General features: G+C 42.1%; 1 protein-coding gene across 2 annotated transcripts in view; it reads left to right on the top strand.

The window, feature by feature from the left end:
- The window catches only part of CELF2 (CUGBP Elav-like family member 2), an 815,373-nt gene that overhangs the window by 290,341 nt on the left and 505,842 nt on the right, over positions 1–19,190 (top strand). Inside the window, exon 1 of one of the 2 annotated variants that reach the window (XM_082738882.1) lies at positions 16,002–16,126. The exons of the other annotated variant lie outside the window; for it this stretch is intronic. The gene's annotated coding sequence lies outside the window, so the exon portion shown is untranslated. Of the gene's footprint in view, positions 1–16,001; positions 16,127–19,190 lie in introns of those variants that run through there. 2 annotated transcript variants of the gene reach the window in all.

Here is a 19,190-nt window from a genome sequence, read left to right as displayed (position 1 = left end):
GAATAGTGCTAACTAAGGTTTAAGGTCAAAAAGTAGAGTTGAAACTCAGGAGCCAGAAATTTGGGGTCTAGTTTTGCTCTATTTCCTCTGCCATAACCTTTTCCTACACAGTCAGTTAAGCAAATGCAGTATGTGGTCTGTAGGGAGGAAGAAAGTGGGGCCGTGTGCTTTGCAAATGTCAAATCCTTATTCAAGCCAGGGGTTGCCCTGAGGAGCAGTGGGCTCTTCTAGTCTTTGGCCCCTTCCATGCCACCTTTACAAAACGTCCTGTCTCTCCTTTCTTCTTCCAATTTGTTCTTTTCTCCCTCTTCCCCTTGTCCCTTCTCTAGACTCTGACCCCTTGCTTCAGCATGGAACATGGCAGTGTGACGCTTTCTGTTAGCAAGCACTGGTCCAGCTCATCTAGCCCAGTGGTTCCAACACTTCACTCTTCATCAGATTCATCTGAGTTTTTTTTTTTTTTTTTTTAAGCCAGTGCTCATGGCTTTATTTCAAGGTGTCTGAATTTAAATATTCTAACGTGAGTTCTGGGCACCAGTGTGTCTCAGTGCTTCCCCAAGAGGGTCTAAAGTGCAGTCCGGGGTGAGAATCACTTGTCTAAGCTCTCCCTCCATATTAGGTTTTGGTTTTTGTGGAGATTTGTTGTTGTTGTTGTTTTCTGTAAAATGGTCATTGGCCTGAACAATATTTAAGAAAATTAATACCTTTCTAGTCTCTGATGTCCCACTCAAAGGCCCATATTGGTGGATCCCTGATGGAAAAGTTGGGTCAGGATTGGGAGTTACAGAGGAAGAGAGAGTGAGGTTCGTTGCAGATAAGATGCAAAGAGAGGGAGAGAGGGGTGGGTTCTGACTCTGCGGACCCGGTTAGTCCTCGTATCTCTGATAGGAGAAGGTTTTGTGGTTTGGTTTGGTTTTCCTTTGCTTTGTTTTTCTCAAGAGAGATAAGCACACTTTCTTTGAGGAAAATGCCTTTTAAGTCCTACCTTGGGACGTATACTGGTATGTTTTGAATACTCTGGCTCTTTTGTTTGTTGTTTGTTTTGTTTTATTTTAATACAGAATCTATAGCCAAACAGCCATTTTGTGGAGCTCCCCAGTCCCACCCAAATTCTGTACATATGATTATCTGCCAAGAATAAGAACAAAAGATTCTTAAAGGCACTTACTCTGGGCATTTTTAGTAAGAGGAGAGACACCCAGTGTTTTCCTGTATTGCCGGATCTGCAGGACAGATCAATTACTCTAGAGATCTCTTCCCTTCCTGATTTAAGAAGTGGGTTACTAACAAAGGAAACACTCCAAAAGCCAAGGAGCTCAAACATCTGTGGCCTCCGGTATACGTGAGGGTTTCTATGCTTGACACCATGAGCTGGAATCCTACACATCAACACAACTCTGATTAGTTTGATTTGTCAATGGGTATTAAGTTGGGGTTATTATAGACTCAGAGTAACTCTTCCACTGGGGGCTCAGCATGTTTCAAGAAGCAACATGCCATGTTGATAAAACATTCTACTCTTCTTGAGTCATCACAGAAACACTAAGAAATCAAACAATTCCATTGAAGAAGGCATTTGTGAAAATGAACCCACTTGCCCAAAGAGGGAGTCTACAGTGTCCTCCCCTTGTCAGTTACCAGTATTTATGGGAAGCATTGAGTTTTTTCTTTTTACCCTCAGTGTCTCATTTTGAATGCTCTGCTCCACGAGGGAGAATATATTCACCTTGATTGTCTACTCGTGGTCAGACCATTCAGGTCCTTGGGGACAGCAGCTCAGTCAAGGAGAGGATTCTCAGCCATCATGCTTCATGGTCTGTGCTGAGTCAGGCTGGACCCCTAATTTACTTGAGGAGAGCAGTAGATTGTGGGGTTGGATGACTGACTGAGCTTCACCCATAGACTGCCCCCTCCCACTGCCCTTACTAGTTGTGTGGCCCCAAAGTGTTTAATTGAACTCTCTGATTTTCATTATTTAGTACATCTAAAGGGTCCCTGTGAGAGTTATCAGTGTCCGAGAATATGTTTTCTAAGCTTTGAAGTGCTATCCACATTTTAAGATAGTTCTTACCAACTTTCAGAAAAATTAAGAAATTCCCTCTCATGGGGGATTTTCGCAATTTCTAGTTAGTGATAACGTCTTTCCATTGGCAGACAGTATTTGCTGCAGGCTGAGTTGTGTCCCTGTGAAAGATACTGAAGTCCTAACACCCAGGACCTGTGGAAAGAGAGACCTAGGAGGTGATCAAGGTGGTGATGGGGTGGTGACAGTGGGTGCCTGGTCCAATATGGACTCTGTCCTTATGAAAAGGGGGAATTTGAACACAGAGGCAGAGAAACTTAAAGAAAGAAGACCGCTACGTGTCAGCTAAGAAATGCCCCAGGCTACCAGAAGCTGGGGAGAGGCCTCGAACAGCTTCTCCTTCACAGCCCTCAGAAGGAACCAGCGCTGCCGGCACTTTGATCTCAGACTTCTAGCCTCCAGAACTGTGAGACAATAAATGTCTGTTGTTTAAGCTACTCAGTTTGTGGTATTTTGTTATGGTGGCCCCAGGAAACTAATACATTATTATTTCCGGAAGACCTGAAATGCCCCGCAGCTCAAGTTCTGAGCAGAGGCTGTGCGCAAGCGAAATAAGAACGGGAGGTCATGATCGCCAACTTGCTGCCTTCGGGAAGGTTTCTGGGGTTTAGATGGCTTGAGACACCTAGCTGGACACATGGGGACCCACATCACCAATACAGGAGGCTGATGTGTGGGTGCCTGTCATCCTCATACACTTACCTCCACTGCCTGATTTCATATTGGCAGACTTGGATCCGTGAATGCTTACAGCAGAAGCTCAAATTGCTTCATTATATAATTTTTGACTTTTCAAGTCAAATTCCATTGTATGTGCACGCCCCAACCATGATGTAGGCTTATTCTCAAATATAAAATAAAGATTCATCCAACTTCCCTATGCACTCGGTTCAAGTTTGAAGTACAGCCAACACTTGTTTTGGGGGGGTGGTCAGTAAAGAAATTCCTAGGGGTGCCTGGGCAGCTCCGTGGGTTAAGAATCCATCCAACTCTTGGTTTTGGTTCAGGTCATGATCTCAGGGTCAGTCATGAAATTGAGCCCCATGTCTGGCTACACGCCCGGACCCTCTCCTTCTTCCTCAGCCCTTCCCCCACCATTTACGCTCTGGAAAGAAAGAAAGAAAGAAAGAAAGAAAGAAAGAAAGAAAGAAAGAAAGAAAGAAAGAAAGAAAGAAAGAAAGAAAGGAAGAAAGAAAGAAAGGAGGGAGGGAAGAAAGGAAGAAGAGGAAAGAAGGGAAGAAGCCCTTGTAGTGAAATGGTATTAACCCATCATGCAGGAGCACTACCTGGAAATTTTTAGAAATAACTTTAGAAATAACCCTCAGAGATTCCATCTGGAGGATGTCCCAGACGTTGAGATTTGAAAGCTCCAAGCCAAGAGACTGAAAGACTAGGAAAGTGTAGGTCTTGGAAGGAGTCACAGGGGAGCTGGGATTGTGGTCCGCCATGTAATGGCTATGTGCTTTATCGTTTGTGAAACAGGGGTGATATTATTACATACCTCGTAGTCTTTTTTTTTTTTTTAATTTTAATTATTTATTTTTAGAGCAAACCCACATGAGTGGGCTGGGGGCCAGAGGGAGAAGAAGAGAGAGAGAAGCAGACTCCCCACTAAAAGTGGAACCTGACCTAGGGCTCCATCTCAAGACCCCCAGATCATGACCTCAGCTGAAATCAAGAGCCTCAACGGCTGAACCCCCAGGCTCATACTCATAGTATTAAAGATTTTATTTATTTATTTGACAGACAGAGATCACAGGTAGGCAGAGGCAGGCAGAGAGAGAGGAGGAAGCAGGCTCCCTGCTGAGCAGAGAGCCCGATGTGGGACTCGATCCCAGGACCCTGAGATCATGACCTGAGCCGAAGGCAGCGGCTTAACCCACTGAGCCACCCAGGCGCCCCTCATACTCATAGTATTTATGTGAGCATTAAAAGAGAGAATGCATCTAAAGTGCTCAACCCATATTAAGTGTTATCGGGAACAAATATTTCCTTTGACTGTCTATTTATGGATTTCTGGTCATGTTGGGTATTTAGAAAAGGCATTAAAAATGACCCTACAGGGCACCTGGGTGGCTCAGTGGGTTGAGCCGCTGCCTTCGGCTCGGGTCATGATCTCAGGGTCCTGGGATCGAGTCCCACATCGGGCTCTCTGATCAGCAGGGAACCTGCTTCCTCCTCTCTCTCTCTGCCTACTTGTAATCTCTCTCTGTCAAATAAATAAATAAAATCTTAAAAAAAAAAAAAATGACCCTACATTACCACATCACAAAGCCACACAGTTGGCCAGTCATAAAACTTAGATCGGGAAGATGAGAAATCTTTAGTCACAACTTGTGATTCATCTGGAAAAAGAAAAAAAAAAAGAAATATGTAAAAGGTTAATTCTTTTAAAAGGAAGTTACAGAGCAGAAACCTTGAAATATTTCTACATTTCTCAATCTGCTCTGACAAGTTTTCTGTACTCTGTGATTCAACTCAAAGAATGGAAATCAAGTTAAGAGGAAATAAATGGCCTAGTCTCATTTTCAGGGGCTCACAGGAGGTCAAAGGTGCTATAGGAACAGAAGCATTCTACAATTAAGCAAAGTGAAGGCCACAGACATAGTGAGTTTAAACCCTCTGTACTTTCTGCCCCTATAGGAAGTACTTACCTTCTACTCCTTTTGATCTTTATTTGCCTGTAAGGATTATGTTATGAGAACACCCACACGGACATTAAAGGAAAAGCCATAGAATAACCCACCCCCATTTCACAGAGAACTCACCATCTCAGAAAACTACTTTCAAGTTTTAAGGTTAGTGATTTGAGATGCCTCCTTTGTAGAGAGAAAGCATGGCCAAAATGGGGCAAGAATCACATAATGTAGTTGGTGTTATAACTGTAATATATGTTAAATATTCAGTTATAAAAAGTTTCCCTTTGCATTTGTAATTAGAAACTGACAGGTTCATTTAAACATTGTCAACAAGAAATCAGAATTCTCACTTTTTAATGTTTCAGTGGAAAGAAAGCCCTTAAGGTTTGATATCTCACACACATACACACACACACACACACACACACACACACACACACATTTTAAAGATTCTACTAAGCCTTTCTTTGATCCAATAATGTCAGCCTAATGGCTAGGATACACTTGTTTTTATTCTATAATAATGTGAACAATTTTCATTTTCTCTTTTTATTTAATACTTTTAAAAACACAATATGCTTTCAGTAAAATAGAGAAATTAGAAAAACAATGGCTGGTTAAAAATGAAATCCAGATTTTTCTATGTTCCCGATTTTCATAAAATGCATGCTCTATAAACAAGAGAAACGGTCAAACAAGCTTGTTTCCAAGAAGCCTCACCCTTTAAACAGAAGACACCCAGAGGGGGAGGTGAATAATGATTACTGTATGTGGGCAGCCGTAATTCCATAATTAATTTGTTTTGAGCTTTGTAAAAGCATGCTTTGTCCCAACAGAAAGAGAGGGCTTTGTCATTTTCACCAGTTATATCATCCTAACCGTCAATCGCCTGAGCCTGTTACATTGTTTTTTTCCCTAGACTGAGTACTGTACTTGTGGGCTACATTCCTTTTTCTTTTTTTAATCCCCTTCTGTTAAGGTGACTATCCAGAGAAGCAGGGTCCTGGAGGCAGCACCTCTACCTTAAACCTTGACACTTTTTCTGTTCCCAAAGCCACCCCTGTCCAAACAGCAAGGAATGTCCTCATCGTTTAAATAATAAAAGGCACTTTGGCCAATGAACTGCCAAAATCGTGCCATCAAGGTCTCTACCACTAGATTAGAAGATTGCTTAACATCACCCAGCTATAATTGAAATAATTATAATTATAAATATAATAATATATATAATATATAATATAATATATAATGATATATATATAATAATTATAATTGAAATAATTGATGTGATTCGAAGGAGAAAAGAGAAACGCAGCTGAATTTAAGCAGGAAATGATGGGAGTAAGCCACATAGGAGGAAAAAAAAGAGAGAGAGACAAGTTTTTAGACCCCTGTTTTTCAAAGATGCTTCTGGTGGCTTAGAAGTAATGATTTCACGAATTAGAACATGATCTATAACCATGCAGGTGTGTGAACATATCTAGAAAGGTAAGATCGGAGACAAACTTCCAAATAGGACCATGCATGTTTTTTAAACTACTCTGTATCTCCCAAAAGGATTACTAAGTAGATACAGTAATATGAGAGGTGGTCATAAATCTCTGGTTATAAAAGGAAATACTTGGAGAGAAAAAAAAATACATGGAAAGAATTAAGGAAATAGTAAAGGTGTAAAAGAAAATGAAATAATTGAAATGATGCTAGCTGTCTGCAGCTACACGGCCCACCCCTAAGGCACCCAATCTTGTCCAAAATGATGCTAGTCATATTTTTGTAAGTTTCTTTCCAGTTGTTTTTGTATTCATGCATTTAAGTGTGGATGCTGTAAATGTGGTTGTCACAAACTTGAAATCTCTCAATGTGTTTTGCTTGATCCTCACCGTGTGTGTGTGTGTGTGTGTGTGTGTGTGTATAAAATCTTAAGTCAACAACACCAATCAGAATTCACCTAAAAAAGTAAGATTTCTCTCATCCTTGAATGAAATGGTAAGTGAGCTCCACCTGTTATGGCACGAAGAGATTGGGCAGGACTCCTGCCCCCCGAGGTCCCTCTCTCTAGCAGGCTGCCGCACTCCCTCCTCTCTGTGCTGTTCCTTAATATGGCTGAATTTCCACTGCAAGTAATTACACATGTGTACAGTATAGATAGATTTTTCAGTGTCTGGTCTTCAGTAAGACTGGGAAAAAAAAAGATGGAGGGGAGGGAGAGGAAACATGATGGTCAAAGAGAAAGAAGACTGAATATTCCAGAAAAACTGGAGAAAGGAAGATTGTTGCCGTTTAATGCGTATCTTCCTTGCGAGTTTCACTCACGATGATGCCTCTGTGGACTGCTGGCAGTTGTGCTTGCAATCCCTGGTAGCAATACAAAATATTGATAATACGTAGCATATAACATACTATGACCTACATTTTTCACTTATTTCAAAAGTCTTTCAAAGTTTTTCCACCAAAGCATGGTTTATTGGCTTCGTAATATCCTGCAACATTGTGTGTGTGTGTGTGTATTCATGTACCTTAAATTATTGGACAGTTAGGTGGCCTTTAATAGTTCATTAATATCATTAGTATCTCAATGAATATCCTACATAAACCTTAGAAATAAAAACCTTTAGAAGTGAAATTCTTGGATCAAATAATAAGGATATTTCTATAAATATTTTTGGCACTTATTACCAAATCACTTTCTCAACAACAGTTTAAACATTCCCCAGCCATATATGAATGGGCCCATTTAATTGTATCTCATTCTGCCATTACAGATCATCGTGTAAAGATGTTTACCAGTTTGATGGGTAAAACACTGTATCTCATTGTATTTTAACTTATACTTCTTGATTCTTATAGAGATTTTATATGCACATTTTTTCTCTGGTAGAGTATGTATGAATGACATACATGAAGGTTGAAGCAGAGGTTGTTTCCTCCTACATAGGACTCGTTAGGGATGGATGTTTACAAAGGAAAGGATGAAGTATGAAGGTCATTATATGACTATAGTTATCTCACTCAGAAAGGATGCTAAGAGAAGTGGTTTGAAAGCGAGGCGAATGGGATGATCAGTGCCATCTTCAGAGATCTATGTGTGTGTGTGGTGGGCTGCCTGGGTGGCTCAGTCAGTTAAGCATCTGCCTTGGGCTCAGGTCATGATCTCAGGGTCCTGGGATCGAGTCCTGTGTCTGGCTCCCTACTCAGTGGGGAGTCTGCTTCTCGCTCTGCCCCTCCCCCTGCTCGTGTGCTGCTCTCTCTCTCCTTAAATAAGTAAATAAAATCTAAAAAAATAAAAAAGAAGAAGAAGAAGAAACCTATGGTTTCTGCTTTCTGCCTTGATCTATGAGTTAGATATGTTCACAGGAAAGTCTTATTGAAATCACCATGTTCATTAAATGTCCACTTGAATTACATTTTGACTTTAAAATGCTTTACACTTGTTTCTGATTGTCAATTACAGGATACCCACCAGGTAGGGAACAAGGGTGACTCTAAAGCCAGACCAGTGGGTTTCCAATCTTGCCCCGGTGATACTACAAACGATCATTTACACTTTCTGTTGCCTAAAAAGTTTCCATGCCCATAAAATGAAAACAAGTAGAATCTGCCCCATAGGTTGTTATGAGCGTTTAGTGAGTTAATTTTTGTAAAGACTTTAGAACAGTGTCTAGGACATAGTATGTGCTATAGGTTTGTTAAGTCAACACACTGTGCCTCTAATTTTCACTTCTAGGCCCTTCTATTTACAACTGTGTTTCAACTGTTTTGTGACCTAAGGAAATGCTTAGGTGCACTAGCGGAAATTAAATATATTGAGGGACTCTTCACAATATTTTGTAATTGAAACATAATCTTTGGGCATTACACTTGGATTTTCATATATTGAGATATCTTAAATTGTGACAAACTGGCAGCTGTGTTTTGTTTTCCTCTCTCTAATGAAGAATAAAATAGGAATTAGAGGAACCAGTTGGAGCTGTGTCACAAGCAGTTAGTAATTTCCCAACTTGCCAGTCAACAAAGAATTATTTTCAGTGAGCTCGAGTCCCAGTTTTTAGAGCATTAATGTAATTATAAGTGATTTTAAAATTTCTCATTAAGTGGTGACTTAAGGAATCTTTGGCATCAATTGGCTATTAAGTTAATTGATTTTAATTTTTAATCTTTTACTAGAAGAGTTTAGAGTATTTTTTTGTTTCTTCAACAATATAAGTGGATATAGTTTCTATTTATTCAATACAGACCCTAAAATTATTCTTTAAAAGTACCTAATTTTTTTTAATTTTTTTATTTTTTATTTTTTTAGAATTGTAGTATTCTTTGTATCATAACTCCTCAGTGTATAAAGCAGAGCAGTGCAGGTCTGTAGACTGTAACAAATTGTAAGCAAAGTTTATAATTGTTAGGGGTAAGAGTTCACACATGCATAGCAGTTTTATAGAGTAAATTTTATGACTATTAATTCAAAATAATTTAAAAAGGGGGGTTATACTTTGTGTGACTTTGCTTTACTTTTTTCTAGTAATTCAATTTTTTATGAATTTTTTAATGTATTTTATGAAAGTATTCACTTACAATGTTATTGGGAACTAGAAAAAAAAAAAAAGAAAGAAAAAGGAGGTTTCTCACCACTGCCTTCCCTAGGGTCAAAAGGGAAAGGGAACCTGCTTTGGCCCGCTAATGGATCATTTGATTGCCAAAGAAACACTTTCTGCAGTCAATCATCATTCAGTATGTTTTTGTTGGTGGTTACCACGTGGAGTTAAATTAACAAGTTATGAAGGGTTTAAATCCGTATCTTCAAATGAATTTGCTGCATACCTCAGTTCCACCTAAGTCTGTCGGGTTTTAGTTCAGGGAGAAGGATGCACAGCTTATCTTTTCTTCCTAGTGATTCAAGGGCAATAGTCCTGGCCAGCCAGCTCACCTCCAGGAGATGTTGACACTGTCTCAGTGACTGGAAACTTGGCCATTGTGTTTGCCTTTTCTCAAAAACTCAGATCTCCCTTTCAAAAACCAATGAGGAGTCCTGTCTGTAAGCACATGAACCGTTTCAAGAAAAACAAAACAAGATTAGAAGATCCATGTTGCAGGTTTTATTCCCTGGCTTGGGACCCAGGGACCGTCTGAATAATACATCCTTCTTCTGGGCATTCCTTTGTCCCTGTTGGTGTAAGCCACGAATCCTAACAAAAGCAGACTGGGAATTCAAAGAAGGACATGACACAGCTTTTGAAAATCTCATCTTCCATGGCAGTACAGGAGTTAAAGCTTGAATTTCTTTTTTTCCCACTGTCTGTATCAAATTTGGCCTCTGATTCCTTTGCGTGGCATGAAAAGCAGCGGGCTGGGTGTGAGTCTCGTCTCTTCCTTTCTCACTTGTAAAATATGCTGGCAAAGACCCCATACACCCCTCCCCCCCAGCTTTAATCCATTTTGCCCTCCTGTTCAGCTGACTAAGGCTCCAAATGTAAAAAGCATTCCTTCCCAATTGCTAGAAGGGCCTTGGCATCAGTAGAAAATATTCGGTACATATGTAGACCCTAAATAACACCTTTGGCCTTTCCCTATACTTAGCAGGTTTCATAGCTATCTCTTTAGAGACCCTTTAGAATTTTAACAAAATAAATAATAGAAAAAAAAATTTTTAAGCGCCCATAATAGCAATTCTCAAGTCATTGATGAAGCAGCAAAACACACGTCTCTGTTCACAAGCCTTCCATTGCATCAGGTGTTATAAGCCAAACATGGAAAGCCCTTGAAATCCCATTCAAGTTATATTCACTTATTTAAAAAAAAAAAAAAAAAAAAAAGATGAAGAAGAAGAAGAAAAACCAACCGCCTTTGGAATGCGTCTCTATAGACATCTTAAAGGGAGGATATGTACAATACACATTTTACGTAACTGAAGATTAATGGTTAACTATTCAGGTACAGTTCTGTTCCAGCAGGAGCTGACGCATGCTGCAAAAACACAACACAGCAGCTGTGTTAACTGCCAAGTCACTCTGAATAAAATAAATATAATAGAGAGATGCTGCCCAATTTACAAAACATCAGCTTCAGTCCATCTGAGCATATCGGTGCTACCAACAGTTAAAAATGCATTTGACTAACCAGGCTTAAGACAAGAAGGCTGGGTGGCATTTCTGAGTGCCCAATATTGATATCCAATATCTAATAAGATACAAGCGTACTTTAATCATGTGCCTGCTTGGTTGACAAGCAATCTCAAGTGTGGCTTTTTATGTTTGGTTGATAACTAATACAAGAGAAAAGCTTTAAGAACATTTAAATAAATGCTTTTTGATGCCTCCTGGATGACATCAGGGTGCCTTTATAGACAACCAGAAATGAAAAATAATAATCACAGTGATCTTGCTATTTTTGTTTAAAAGTCAGTTTAGCATCGGGTTACTGGAGTCAGCAAGTAAAAACACAGGGGCCGTAGTTAAAGTTGGCATTCGGCGGGGGGGAAGCAAATAACTTTTTTTTTTATTATAAGTATGTCCCATGCACTGTTGGGGAAGGCATACCTACACTAAGAATTTGCTCATTGTTTCTCTGAAATCCAGCTTTAACAGAGTGTGCTGTATTTTATCTGGCAATCCTTGTCTATCATCATCGTCACACTATGGTTTGCTATGAAAAGCATGCAAAGCTGGATCCTATTTCCAGGGTCAAGAACAAGTGCTAGAGATTCTGAGCCCATTCCGTCTGCCAACTTTAAAACACTGGCACATCAACAAGACCAGGAAAGCTTCCTTAACAGAAGTAGAATGAATGCATTTCCAATTAGTCATTTCAGTTTCTTACAGCGAGAGAGGGACCTTACCCACTTGAGCTGAAGTTAAAAGCTGACACATAAGGAAAAAAAAAAAATCTGGGACAAGCAGAAGGGGAAAGAATATTTATCAGGAGGTAACAGAATTAGGAACAAGTAAGAGTAAAGCAAGACTTTCTAAAAGGAAAAAAATTATTTAAGATAATCATATTCCTAGGACTCAAGAAACAGAGAATGAAAAAGAGGACATAAAAAATGTATAGATTTTTTTCCCCTAGTGAAGCAGCTTTTATTTTTATTTTTTTAATTTTTAAGTTTTTGACTCTAAGGAACTTAGACATTTTGTCTTTGAGAAATTTCCTGAGACATCATACCTGCTTTCCAAACCTCTGTTCAGTAGTTAGTCTAACATCCCACTGATGGAGAAGGCCTGTTTTCTTTTATTCTTTGGCTAGTTCATGCCTCCAGGTGCTTCCTGCTCCTCTGACGTGTAACATGAGCTTTCCACAGACCTTTAGCTTTGGCTTTGATGGCATTGACCATGCCCCTGTGAGAGGCTACCTGCCTGGGTAAATTTCACACTTGCCGACTCTCTCTCAGCATCTTTCAGGGTCTTCTGCAAAGACCCGGGTCTGGTGTGAAATACAGACTCCTGGGCTCCTGCTCTTGTCTGTCTCCCTACTGAGCTTCTGCCTTCCAATGTGCTTTCCAGGTGACTTTAAGCCCAATACCGGCGGAGAACACAGGGGTACCCTTTGGACGGAAAAGGTACAGACAGTGGGGTTGCTTTTGTTTAGATTTGGGTTTGGGTTTCTATACTTGGGAAGAGGCAGGGGTAGCACAAAACCTTTATTTATACAAATAGGAGAATGTGGAGTGTTGTGCTGGTGATAGTAGAACAATTCATGAATATTGCTTTATATGGATTGGATTCTTTCTTAACACGTTGGGAGAATTGCCAAGAGCTAACTATTGAAGAGACATTATAAGCAATGACAAAATAATCTGAGTTTTGAAGGGGGTAAATTTATCCAAATATGAGAAAAAGAGCACAAGTCAAATTAAATCTTGTAATTCATACAGTGACATGGAAGATTATATTTTTTGGCGCAAGTTTGCACAAGGCTAAGCTTAACCTTTGTGTTTTATGTATAGGAGTTTTACTCTTGCTTTTCTTGACTTGCAGTTGAAGAGTTGGCCCAGTTTTGAACAGGGAGATATTTTTATTGTTTGTTTTTAGGGAGCGTGTTCACAGGTGAAAGTGAGCAAATCACTCTGATGGGCTTTCTCTTGGTAGGAAGGAGCCATCTGAGGCGAAGCTGTTCCGAATCAGGAACGTAGTGCTTGGAGGAAGCTGAAAAGGAATCCATGAGATACAGAACGTGGAATTACTCTAGGGAGTAGGTAAGGAAACACTTGGTCCTCAGCGTTAAGAAAGCAAAGAGCAAAATATTCCGTGTGTTTTGGACTCAGTATGACCTTTAAAAGATCATTCATCTCCCTCATGACCAAATACTTCCAGGAAGTGGGTCTCAAAGTGTGTCCTGAAAGCTAGGGTCTCTCTAGGGGGTCCTAGGGATATAAGCCTGAGATTTAAGCAACCGCTCTTAGCCATCCCTAACTTGATCCAGCCCCAGTCCTCCCCGGTGAACAGAGGCTCTTGCCCTGAATAGCCCTTGGCTGGAGGGGGCGGGGGGGGGCGTGCCTGCAATGGTCCTTCCTGGGGTCCCACAGGCACACCTTCTGGGTCCTGCTCCTCCCCCAAAGGGCGACTAACCCTGGGAGCTCAGGCTATTTGCTTACTTTTTGTGTGTCCAAATGTCCTCATCCGCATTAACAAAAGGGGGGTGCTTCTGGTAATTGAGTTCATTAACAAGTTAGTCATGAGGACTGAACAAGTTAATACCCCGAAAGAAATGAGAACCGTTCCTTCTACCTAGTAATAAGCTTTCACTCTTACCTCTTTCTGTACTTTAATTTGGTGCAGACTTTATTCACGGGAAAGTTTATCTTGCCTTTAAAAAGTTTTTGGAAGGACTAATGCCTTAAAATGTTCTTTCATAAGTTTATGAGCACGTTTTTGTCCTCTTGTCCTTGGACCAGAAGCCAAGTTCTTCCCCCTTTCACCCATTAACCCTGAACCCCAAGAGTTAAGGATTCCTTCCCTTTCTTTGCCCAGATCTGAATTCAAGGGTGTGGGCGAGGGGTTCATGCTATAAGGATGCTGTATGTCATTGCAGTCCCAGAAACTATTTCCTTATCATCTTTGGTTTTCTCTTGCTAACTTTCTAAAGGGAGAAACACTTTACTAATTATCTAAGCATTGGAAACCCTTTGGAGGTCCACTCCGCACAAATGCTATTATCACCCCCATTTGGTGACGTCCTCGGGGATTAGAAGTGTTATGTACATGTTTACACATTATTACGATGTGGCCCAGGATCCCCAGGGAGACAATAATACAGCCCAGGAAGAAGCACGAAGCCCCAAGGAGGCAATGCTTTGGGTAAAAGGCATAAACTTCTTTTTAATTTCAGTATAAAGGGGATTGTACTTCTGAAGAGAGTCATTTCCAGCCATTAAGGAAAGTATATTTGTAGAAGAACAAGCATATGTTGGCTGAGCGTTTGCTGCATATTTTAAGGATGGAGTCCTTCGAGAAAAGGAGGATGGGAAACAGATTTAAAATGCTGTGAGGGGCATTTGGAGTTGACTGGAAGAACTCCCTGATAATAAAAGCAGCCTGCTTCCAATAGCTGTCACCACATCTCTCCCTGTGGAGACTCCGGAAAGAAGAGAAATCTTCTTTCTTGGTAGGTTCTGCCTAAAAGCAAGACAGGAACCCCTCCTCCTGGCTGATGATTTTAAGGAGTAAGGTCATCACAAAATTTGAATCATATCATGTTCCCTTTAAATCTACTTTTCCTGGGGTGGCTGGGGTGGGGGGAGCTATGTTTTAGGCATCTGACTCTAGGTTTCAGCTCAGGTTATGATCTCAGGGTCTGGGATGGACCCCCCCTCCCCACTCTCAGGCTGCAGGCTCAGGGTGGAGTTTCTGTCTCCTTCTGCCCCTCCCCCCGCTAACATAAGTAAATCTTCATATTTCCTTGCTGGGCAAGTTCCTCCTTAGTGCAAGTGTCTTCTTAACACCCCCAACATTGGCTAAACTCTAAAAAAAAAAAAAATAGCCCTAGATCATCAGTGCCTTTAGCTGGTTTATGTTTCTGGGTCCATTGTTTTATTAGCCCGGTGAAGTTGATTTTCCATTTATGGTAATGACCCTGAAAATTCCTTTTAAAATAAGTGTAAGAAAAAGAGAAATGTGATGGACAGAGAGAGGATAGCAAGTAAAGCTCACGTGACCCGCAGCTATGAGGGGAATCTTGGTGACCTGAGACACTTTCTGCCTGGAGCCCACTGTACTGCGAGATTTCAAGGTCTTTTATCTCCAGAGTCCTGTCAGGACAGGAGAAGAACTTCAGCTGCAGATTCTCAGCTAGAACCGGGTGAAAGCAGAAAGCCACGCTTAAGACGCAGTGCTTTATGAAAATAAGGAATCTGGACACTCACAAAGGAACCACATCAGCCGAGACAGAACGGGAGATGCTAGAGAAAATAATCTAGTTCTTGATACATACATACATACATATACATTTTTCTAACATCTGCTATGCACAGTTTCACATGATCCTCGAAAAGATGTTCAGCTTTAAAGAAAGGACAAAAGATGCACAAATTGAGGGAGAAAAGCACACACCCTTTTCGGTTCGTGTTCAGAGAGACTCTCCATGCCCTCTTGCATGCTATTTACAAACACAAGAAAGGAGAAGGGGGGGAAAAAAAAATCCCGGTGTAGCAGAGTCACTGCCAGCAAACACACAGTAAATTCTAGCTTGTTAACAGCTCGATTCCAAATTATTTTTTGAAACAACAAATCCTAGCAGTCATGTAGTTCCAGCCTCTGAGGGAAGCTCTGAGACGGATGCTTGTGTCCCAGAACCCAAGCCGCGCACACTCACACACTCACACACACTCACACTCACACACACACACACACACACACACACTCACGAGGAAGAAGGAAACTAACCAGTCTTCTGACAGGAATGTGAAAGCAAAAATCTGCGAGGCAGGAGGAGTGCCCCAGAGGAGGAGGCTGCCTGCAGCTCGCCGTAATCTGTAAATGATTGCTGGGGAAGTCTGGAGGCTTCGGGCTTGATCTGTGTTTGTTCCAAAAGAAAGCCGAGGAGGACGGTGTTAATAAAGAGAGATTTAGCCGAGAGCTGTGCTTGGAATAAAGTGGGCTACAAAAAGGTCAAATTTGATCAGTCGGAGCAGAGTACAGGGGCTGGAGAAGGTGGTGCGGAGAACTGAGCCCGGCCTGGGAGGGACCCGGCGCGGGGTGGCCGTGGGGGTGGAGAGCGGCCGGGACGCGCCCGCAATCACCGGCCCGGGGCGCTGCGCACAGCCGGCGCCCCCCGCCGCCCGCCCGCCCGCCCGGCCCGCCCGGCCCGCCGCGAGCCCCCTCGCCCCGCTCCCCGCCCCGGGGCCTGCGCTCGCCTCCCGCCCCTAGACCATGGTGTCCCTAATCTCCGACTCGGAGCCACTCAGAGCCTGGAAAGTTTGAAGGTAGGTAGGCCTGCTTTTCTTTCTCTCCCCGGCCGGCCCCGCTCGCCGCCCCGCGCGTCCCCGCCCGCGGGGGAGCCCGTGCGCTCCGAGCCGTCCGCCCGCGGGGGAGCCCGTGCGCCCAGCCCCGGGCGCCCCCGGGGAGCGCGGGGAGGCCTCGTCCGCGGGGCGGGGTGCGGGCGTCGGGGCGGGGCCCGGGCTCGCGGAGTTGGGGGGCCGCCCCCGGCTCCCCCGCGGACCCCGCGCCCACGCTCGCGCCTGCGTCCCCGGGGCGCTCAGTCGGGAGCCGGGCTGTGCCCCCCCCGCTGCGGGGACTTCTTCCAGAAAACGGTGTCCCTGCTGCGGGAGTCCGAGGAGACGTGGGTTCCTTCCTCCTCTCACCGGCCCTCCTCCCCTTGCCGGGGTCTACCTTGGCAGAGCCAGCCCTAGGAAAGGCTCGGCAGACCCTAAAACTGAATGAGTACGACTGATGCGCTGAGGTCTTCTCCGACTGACCCTACAAAGGTGAACTCCGACCTCTTCATCTCTCAGAGGCCCAGGAAACTGAGAATGCAAGGACAGCGCAGGGGCGGGGTTCATGCATCACCCCAGCTTGGGTCTGAGTTGACCCCTTGGTAGGGTTCATGCTGAATCCCAGGTTTCACCGAACACCAAATGCTGTTTCCCAGAAAACAAAACAAAACAACAACAACAAAAAACATTTGGGTCAATTTTTGAAATAGGAAAGTGTTAAATTGAGAGATTTTTATCAAAAGTCATTCTACATGATGTCGTGCTGTCCCAAATGCCTAACCCCCCCCCCCCAAAACATGGAACTAAACCAAGACCCAAAGAAGGAAGAGAAGTGTGTGCCTTCCTGGGACCTCTTTTTCCTGACAGTTATCTTGTATTAATTAGCGATTACTTATTTGCCTTTTAAGAGTGCTCCCTTAGTGTTTGTCTCATTTTATTATTTTTTAAAACAAAAAGGGCCCATCTTCAGTTTATTTTCCTTATTTAATATTTGTACATCTTGTTTTTGAGAACTTCACGCTATATAGGTACGTCATACAGTCCGTGCTATTTTAAAATCTGCTTTCTCTAGTTAACTATCAAACGTATTTCCATGTTTCTGCCTACTCTTCGTAACCATAATTTCAGTAACGAAATAAGGCGCCATGATGTTGATATACCTCATTTTACTAAATTACTTACTTTTTCCGTTGAAGATTTAGATTGTTTCCAGTCTTTGATTTGTATGAACAACAACACAAGGAACATCTTTGTGCTGATAGCTCAGTATATATATATATATATGTAAAAGTGTGTGTGTGTGTGTGTGTGTGTGTGTGAGCTAAGTAGGCTTTTCAACTCATTTATTTATTTGGAAACAACTCTTTTGAAAAGGGATGCTTAAACTATTAGTGATATGTTGATAGTATTTAACTTTTTTGAAGAGTAAGAAAAGGGCAGGATGTTTTTTATTTTCTTACTAAAGGACAACATATTGAGATGTAGTATTTATTGTTCATGTACCTGTTGAGGTATTTAGAGTCCCTAAAGGAAGAAGTCCATTGTTCAGAAGCAGGTGAGACCAGGTAAAATGCTACAGGAAAGGTACGAGAGATCACTGGGGTTCCAGAGGAGGCAGACTGTCCATTCGGAACATCAGTAAAGGGTTCCCGAAGTAGGTGATATTTTAGAAAGGTTACTGAAGGATCCGCGCGTATAGCTTTTTGCTTTCATTAAATGTTCCCAGGATTTCTAGATGAAAGGGCATGCACGTTTTAACAGGTTTGTCTGTGATACTTTCTTCTGCTTGTCGGTTTAAAATTAATTTTAATGGAGAGATGGCAAAGTACCTCTGTAAATGTTCTTTTGATGTAGCTATTAAAATAAATTTCATTGTCCTTTTTCTTTAACTGGATTAGTAACCTACTTTTAAAGTTGAAATATGTCTTAAGAGTGCTCTTAAAAACATTGTTTTGGATGAATAACTTATTAACATTATTGCACAAGTGGATAAGGTGAATTCTCTCTCAGGAATGTGTGTGACCACAGTTATAAATTGTGGCAATGCAGCCCTCCAAAGGCCTTTTTAATAATATTCCGGGTCTTAACCCATTAAAACTCAGTAATAATGTTTTCTTTCCCCTCAATGTGTGGCTAACATACTGAACTTGATTTTATGCCTAGAATGAGTAGCGCTTCACAAACTTAGACCGGCAAGGCCTGAGAAAGGGCATCATTTTTACACTGACCTCTTGGGGTATTCCAAGTTCATTCTGTCCACACCTCTTCTTGGCAAGCATTATTCCATCAGCTTTTAACTGTGTTTAATCCTTTTCTGGGGTAAGGAATTATAAAGGGACTAGTGTTTATGGATTGCATTTTAAATTCCATAGTTGTGTATAATGAGGCATCCTTTTGGCTAATTTCTGATTCATTGAACCATTTGCTGGCCAGCAGTAAGTGGCTACCTAGCGTATGTGGGAGGAGCAATGATAGAACATGACCTTATAAATAGGATAATCTAGCAGGAGAATGAAGAGGTGTGTGCTAATGTACAGGGTTGTGCTTGATAGGAGTTATGCCAATAAAAGGCTAGAGAAATCCAGATGTGAAAGCGCCCATTTCAGTACAGAAAAGAGAGCACCATCGCTGGCCTTGTCTGACTAACAGATAAGCAGAATGCTTGGTATATGCTAGGGGACAGGCTTTCAGACTCACGTAATCTGGAGTATTTTCAGGCGTTTGCTCCAGGCCATGCACCTAGAGTTCTGCCGCACCTCTTGCTCCTGGAAAGTGATCACAATGCATGATTGTTAAGTCTGCTTGCATCACATTTCAGTGTTTCAGCACAAGACCTGGTGGTGGGCCCCCAAGTTTGGTCATAAACCTTTCTCAAGAACTGCACATTCGAAGTCCTTCCATCTTTGGTCCTTTTTGTCAAATGGAAAAATCAAGGTTGGGAAGGGTGCTGTGGGCTGTTCTCAATAGCGTCTACTTCAAAAGGCATCACTTCCACCAAAACACACGCCAATCATTTTCAACAGGAAGATTCCCTTCTTGACCATCAAGAATGCAT

Source organism: Mustela nivalis (assembly GCF_964662115.1).
Source record: "Mustela nivalis genome assembly, chromosome: 7".
Taxonomy (NCBI): domain Eukaryota; kingdom Metazoa; phylum Chordata; class Mammalia; order Carnivora; family Mustelidae; genus Mustela; species Mustela nivalis.
The sequence above is the reverse complement of the archived record's forward strand: the minus strand, read 5'-3'. Positions and strand labels throughout refer to the sequence as shown.